Raw genomic sequence first — 7,441 nt, 5'->3', positions numbered from 1 at the left:
ATTTTTTTCGTATCCATTTTTCCTTTCACTTCATTACACTCTTACTTCTTTCGTTCACTTTTTGTTTGGCTTATTTTTTTCACTTGCTTCATTTCATTTTCTTTATGTCTCTCTTTTTCCGTGCCTCATTTTCTCTTTCCATTTTTTTTAATTCATTTTTACATGTATCTTGTCAATCAGTGTAATTAATTTCTCTCTCTCTCTCTCTCTCTCTCTCTCTCTCTCTCTCTCTCTCTCTCTCTCTCTCTCTCTCTCTCGCCCCATCTTTATTTATTTATTTATTTTTTTTGTAATTTTGCATCCTCCCTCCTTCCTCCTTTCTTCTCTCCTTCCTTCTCCCTCCTCTCTACTTCCCTCTCCCTCCCTCCTTCCCTCCTTCTCCTTCCCTCTACCTGTCTCATGTCACCGCTCTATCTCCTTCACGAGCACACTTCTTCCACCCTCTCCCTTCTTCCTTTTTTTTTTCACCTCTCCTCTTCCCTTTCTCTGTCTTCCATCCTTATACCTTCTGCTTCTCTTTCCCTCTCACCCTATCTGCTTTTTTTCCTTCTCTTCTTTCTCTCCTTGTTTTTTTTTTTATTGTTTCCTTTCTCTTTTCCTTTTTTTTCTTTTTGGTATCTTGTCTTTTCTTCCCTTTCTTCCTTCCTTGTTCTATCTTCTTTTTTCTCCCCCTTCTCTCATCTCAGTCTTTCCTCTTCCTCTCTCCATCTCTTCTTTTTTTCTCTCCCTTTCTTTTTTTTCCTCTCTTCTTATTCTATCCCTTCGTCTTTGTTCTTTCTCCCTTGTGTCCTTCCCTTTCTCGTGGTCACCCTCCTCCTCTCCTTTCCCTATTTCATTTTCCATTTCGCCTCATCTATTATTTTTTCGCTTCCCTCCTTCAATTCCTGTCTCCTCTCTTCTTTGTCTCTCTCTTTTTTCCATCTTCTCTCCCTCGTTCCATTTCTTTATTTCTTTCCTTGTAATATTCTCCCTTCCTCCCTTGAGTCTCAGTCTTCCTTTGGGTCCTCCTCCTCCTCCTCCTCCTCCTCCTCCTCCTCCTCCTCCTCCTCCTCCTCCCTTTGAACAAGTTTCTCCTCCCTAGGGTAGTGAAGTCAGACTGACCCCTCCACTTCCGCCTCCCTTAACATAACCACTTGCTTTTTCCTCTCTCTCTCTCTCTCTCTCTCTCTCTCTCTCTCTCTCTCTCTCTCTCTCTTCGGGCAGACAGATTTTTTTTTTTTGCCATAATGATAATGGTCATAGTAAATATCAAGTTTTGTGTGTGTGTGTGTGTGTGTGTGTGTGTGTGTGTGTGTGTGTGTGTGTGTGTGTGTGTGTGTGTGTGTAGGTGTGGGTGTGGGTGTGGGTGTCGCAGGTTTGCCAACACACCTGCCCAGATTCACTTACTCGTCGTACCTGTTGAATGTGTGGGTGACGGCGGCGGCGGCGGTGTTGATGGTGGTGGTGGTGGTGGTGATCTGAGCTCAGCACGCTCCTAACAGACGCGGGCGTGGCTTCTTCTTATCCTTGCTTTTTTTGTCTCTTTTTTCTTTCTTTCTTTCTTTTTTTTTTTTTTACGAGGCTTTCCTGTGTTTATGTATCGTTATTTTTCTCTCTTTTTCTTATTGTATTTTCTTGCTTTCTTTCACATAATCTTCACTTTTTTTTCTTTTGTTAATGTGTTCTCCGATCGTCTTATTGTGTGTGTGTGTGTGTGTGTGTGTGTGTGTGTGTGTGTGTGTGTGTGTGTGTGTGTGTGACGGAGATTTCTTTTTATTTTCCTTTATGTAACTCACTCTTCCTTTTTGTGTGTGCTTTTTCCCCTCTGTTATATCTTTCTATATTCCTTCTACACGTTCTGTTCTTGTCGCGATCGAAATAAATGAAGACTTTTGCTTTTAGTTTCGTTCTACTTCGGTCACTTTTTTTTTTAAAGGGGGTTGGGGAGAGCACCGTGTTCCTTTTTTTTTGTATCGTTCGTTAGTTTATTCGTGTTATTACATCTTTCATCAATTCACTGTTCATTTGTTCCTGTAGATTAGAAAACACACAAAGCATTCAACATTTCATTCCTTTATTTATTTTTTGTTACTTATTTTTGCCTTTAGGTGAGATATTTTCCTTTCCTACTTTGTGTCTTTCTCTTTTTCATTCTTTTTTTAATGGCCCTTTATGACACACATCACCTCTGTTCCCGGATTTATGGTGCTGTGTTTGGTGCTCTTAATCGATCTATTGGTGCTGTGAGTGATGGTGATGGTGAGCTGCATTTGTTTTTGTGGTGTTTTACAAGGAATGTGGTGTTGCAAGGTGATGAAATTGATGGTGATGGTGCAGTGATTGTGTTGGTAGTGGTGATATGGTGGTGATTCTTGCTGTGCTTGGATGCGTATGGTGATGGTGATTGTGCATGGTGGTGGCAGTGACTATGAGTGTTTGTGAATGGTGTACAGTGACATTAGTGGTGATGTTGATGATAGCTATCGGTAGGTCTGAAATGGTGTGTGGTAATGGTGATGATGGTGGTGATTATGGAGATAAAAGTGGTGAAGATTGCGCCGATGATGGTGACGGGAGAGAAAATGGATGATGGATGAGGATGGAAATAAATATAATGGTGACGTGATGGTGATTCTGTGTTCTGGTGATGATGGCGGTGACTGGAAAACTGGAAGTGAGTATAGTGACAAAAAATCATGACTTGGAGACTATAGCAATGTGATGGTGATGATGGTGATGGTGATAGTTTGCTGTTGTGGTGTAAGCTATGGTGTAGTGATGGTGATTGGAATATACAGGCATGATATGTGGTGATTGTGATGGTGACGAGTCGGTCCGCCGTTAGTATAGTTACAGTGATGATAGTGACGCGATGGCAACTCTAATGTGATGGTGACGAAGATGGTGACACAACTACGTCATGAAGATAGTGATGACATGATTAGATAGGAATGGTGACAGTATATATGTGTTGTGATAATGACGAGGTGGCACTGATATGGTGATGATGGTGACAATAGAAAAATATTAATAGTGATGCACCTACGTGGGGAATGGCAACGATGATAGTGAAGAGGAAACGCGAACATGGCGATAAAGTTGATGATAGTGACGAAACAACAAAAACACTGGAATCTAAAAAAAAAAAAAAAAAAAAAATTAGTAAAATCGCAAAAAGATAAGAAAATAAAGACAATATAACAGTGATACTCCGTGATAGTGAAGGTGACAATGGTGACACCTGCGATATGGTGAAAAATGGTGAAGATGGTAAAATAATAAGTGTAACGCCGTGAAAGTGAAGGTGACAATGATGACACGAGAAATACACCTGCGATATGGTGACAGTCCCACATGAAGGTGTAATGGTGAAGGTGACACGTGGTTGTAGTGGTAGCGTCAGGAGAGAGCAACGCCACGCCACTCGGTCAGCGCGTGGTGCAATGTGTGGCAGGAGCACGCACTCCACACCCTCACGGAACAGCGGTCCGCACACGACTGAGGCGCCCCCAGCCCGGCCCTCCACCGTCCACGCCCTCCCACCCCTGCCACTGGCCCTCCTCCACTAGTGCCCAGCGCCCCTCCGTGCATCCAGCCAGCCCTCTCATCCTCTCTCTCTCTCTCTCTCTCTCTCTCTCTCTCTCTCTCTCTCTCTCTCTTCTTTTTTTTGTGCCTTTTCGTTACTTTATTTCCTCGCTTTCCATGCCCCATATTCTCTCTCTCTCTCTCTCTCTCTCTCTCTCTCTCTCTCTCTCTCTCTCTCTCTCTCTCTCTCTCTCTCTCTCTCTCTCTCTCTCTCTCTCTCTCTCTTTCAAAGCCACCTTATTATTGCACTAAGTCTCCCTCGCTACATGAAGATATTTTCCATTTTTCTCCTCCTCGTGAATAACCCTCGCTATTATACAGTTCTCCAGTGGAAGGTGAAATTGAATACCCGGGGCGGTCGAGGTCCCTTTAAAAGTTCAAGGATGAGGGATGGCAAAGAATAAATAAGTGTGTACGGGGAAAGAGAATTGTTAAAAGGATCCAAATAGAATGAGATTTAGTAGTGTTTTTCTCTCTGATCTCTTTCTCGTTGTGGCTTTCGCGTGGTCTGGAATTAGGCTTTATTTTGTACTTCGATGTTTAATTTGGGAAAGAGAATCACTAAGAGGATCCAAATAGAATGATTTTAATAGTGGTTGGTCTCTTGGTCTCTTTCTTGTTGTGTCCTTCGCGTGGTCAGGACGCAGGTTTTATTTTGTACTTCGATTTCGGGAAAGAGAATTGCTAAGAGGATCCAAATAGAATAAGATTTAGTAGTGGTTGGTCTCTGTCTCTTTCTTGTTGTGTTCTTCGCGTGGTCTGAATTTTTGTTTTATTATGTACCTCGATGTTCTGCGATGTCCACCAGTAAACTCCACGGGGCTTGAAAATCAGATTAAGTAAGAGAGAATTGTGGGTTTCGTCTCGGTAAAGGAAGGTTCTGTTTCCCAAATATAGAAAGGCGTATTAACGAAATGGACTCGATAATTAAGTCGTTAGTGGTGAGTCAGTAGGGAGTTGAAAAGTGGATCAGATATGTGAATGTTTCAAGGGTGAATTAGGTAGATATATTTATTTCATGCAAAATCTGCCACTTGTAAATCTAGCCACTTATTGCACATTACCTTATTTTCACAATATTCTTAACCCCTTCACTACTGGGACGCATTTTTACCATGAGTTTTGAGTATGATTAGACGAATATATTTTCGTTAGGAAGGGTCTATGGAGGTCAGAAGATCAATGGCCAGAGTTTTCACTGTTTTAATCCCACATAAGTTTCTGAAGCTGTAGAAAATGGCCAAGCAGTAATTAGAATAAATATGAAAACGTGTCATGGTACTGAAGGGGTTAAGATCTCTTACCAATATTAGAAAACCAAATAAATGGAACAATTGCGCGGTGAGATTATGATTAAGAAAACTGTAAACACGGAAAGCAAATGGGAAATTCTACTCGACTTTCTCTGTTTCTTATATTCTGTTAAAGTTTGATGTGTTATTGGAGAGCTGCTCATTCTTCTCCGCGCCTTCTTTTCGTGAGGTGATGATGAGAATTCACTGGTGCGCTGATAATTTGCTTTTTGGACTCACTGTGCAGGAATGGCGAGTGAGGCGAGACTGAGGAGGTTCTGGGATGTCAGGAGGAGAGGCGAGTGTAGGGAGGAGGATGCTGGAGATGACATACCCAGCAGGCGAAAGGAAGACACAATGGTTGGACTGGATTAAAAGGGCAACGACAAGTGGCAACCTTCTTCCCATGCAATTTACCTGAGCGGTGGCTGCAGCATTCTCTCCCCGGGACACGTTCGTCAGCATCGACGCACGACTTTTCATGATAATATTTGAGGATTCCGATAGATTTCACAAAGCCGATTACTTGACTTGCAGCGTCACGAGAGCCACAGTAACACTACCAAGAGACTGAGCCGATTACAGGGATCCTCCGTAACACACCCGTAGGTGAGGAAGAGAAAAAATAACAAATTGTGTTTCATGTTCTCGCTCGCTCGCTGGGGAAGCTGCTCCATGGGGATTAAAAGTGAAATCCGATCGTTTCATCTAAAAGTCATTTTGCAAAACATGTGACGCGATGAGATTGGCTGCGCTGCGTGGGAAGGAACCTGGCCTAATGTTGACCTCTCCACGGCTCGGTTCGAAACACTTTTGCCTGAAATATTAGCCTCTCAATGTCATAGTCACCAGATTGCACCACTAAAGACACTGAAACACCTTTATAAGCAGCTACAGCAAAAAAAGATAGTGAGAAGAAAATTTTATAATGTCAAACCAGGTCAACTGAATAGAGGCCACTGTTGAGGAGAAAAAATAACTCAGAGTGATTTGTGAGTAAGAAAAAGTAACAAGAACAGGAGAAAACAAAGGAAGCCGCCAGAATCGTGTAGGCCTATACGTGATAGTTGTATGGAACTCACCTACATATATCCTCCTGTGAGCCCTATCCATAAATTAATATCCTGTCTCCCACGCTACAAAGCCCCTGCAGACACTCCCCCAGCCAGTCAGGTATACACAGTAGTAGATAGACCTGCCTCTCCCTTGCCTTGCCTTACAGCGCCTTGTTATGTGATGGTGATGGTGATGGTGATTAGTGTTGCTAGTGGTGGTGGTGGTGGTGATTAATCTCTTCATTAACTTGACACATTTACATATTTATTCTGCTTACTATTTGGTGATTTTCTACAGCTTCAGAAACTTATGTGAGGGGTTAAAATATTGAAGAGTTTGCTTATTAATTTTCTAACCTCCATACAGCCTTCCTAATATCAATAAAATCGTCTAATCATACTCATAACTCAAGGTAAGAATGCGTCCCGGTACTGAAGAGGTTAATGTTAGTGGTGGTGATGATGGTGAATATAATTGATGATTGGGATGATGGTGACGGTAATTGGTGTTGATTGGCTTACAGAGCTTTGTTATGTAGCCTGGTGATGGTGATGATGTGATGATGATTAGTGTCACTGGTGATGATGATGGTGATGATTGATGTTGATGATCACATTACTAAGCTTTGTTACATAACCTAGTGATGGTGATGATGTGGTGATAATTAATGTTACTGGTGGTGGTGATGGTGATAATGTATAATGATTGGCATGATGGTGATGAAAATTGGTGTTGTTGATGATGATGATTGTGACTCTATTATATGATACTCTCTACAGTGGCAGAGAAGAGTTAAGAATGAAAATAAGAAAAACCAATCTATCTAATATATTCTTTTTCAACTGATGCACGAAAGTCAAACAGCGGGAGGATAAAATATTTCCACTTAACATGACGCCCCTAAAAATTGCCGTTCCTCGCGTCTTTTGAAAATCTCCATATCGTCAATGTATTTTTGGGGTCTCACTGGCGCAGTTTGGGTGGTGGTGGTGGTGGTGGTGGTGGTGGTGGCAGGGGCGGCCTTTCCCTTCTCATTGTTCCTCCTCGCACTACTACCAAAAAACAATGGGTCAAGGTTAATCTACTTAGCCAGGTGACCGCGTCGTGAGTTTGTTGGTATTGTTACCTTCCCCTTCACCCTCCTCGCCCGTCTCCTCCTCCTCCTCCTCCTCCTCCTCCTCCTCCTCCTCCTCCTCCTCCTCCTCCTCCTCCTCCTCCTCCTCCTCCTGCCTCCATCTCCTCCTTCTCTTCCATTGTTTCTTCTTCCTCTTCTTCCTCCTCCTTTTAAGAAATTATCATAAGTACATACATTTTACTCCTTCCATCTCTCTCTCTCTCTCTCTCTCTCTCTCTCTCTCTCTCTCTCTCTCTCTCTCTCTCTCTCTCTCTCTCTCTCTCTCTCTCTCTCTCTCTCTCTCTCTCTCTCTCTCTCTCTCTCTCTCTCACCAAATCAAATTCACTTCTCTGCTTTACATATATTTCGTCTTTCCTTCCTTCTTTCACTCGCCGTTCGTTCATTCATTCACTCA

At 42.5% G+C, this 7,441-nt stretch overlaps 1 protein-coding gene across 1 annotated transcript in view; it reads right to left on the bottom strand.

The window, feature by feature from the left end:
- Positions 1-3,473, bottom strand: part of LOC123503230 (dopamine receptor 1-like) — a 228,307-nt gene extending 224,834 nt beyond the window's left edge. Inside the window, 2 exon segments of the mRNA XM_045252794.1 lie at positions 1,396-2,010; positions 3,311-3,473. The gene's annotated coding sequence lies outside the window, so the exon portion shown is untranslated.
- Between the last annotated feature and the right edge of the window lie 3,968 nt (positions 3,474-7,441).

This window comes from Portunus trituberculatus, chromosome 13 (genome assembly GCF_017591435.1).
Source record: "Portunus trituberculatus isolate SZX2019 chromosome 13, ASM1759143v1, whole genome shotgun sequence".
Taxonomy (NCBI): Eukaryota; Metazoa; Arthropoda; class Malacostraca; order Decapoda; family Portunidae; genus Portunus; species Portunus trituberculatus.
This window is presented reverse-complemented; position numbering and strand designations above follow the sequence as displayed.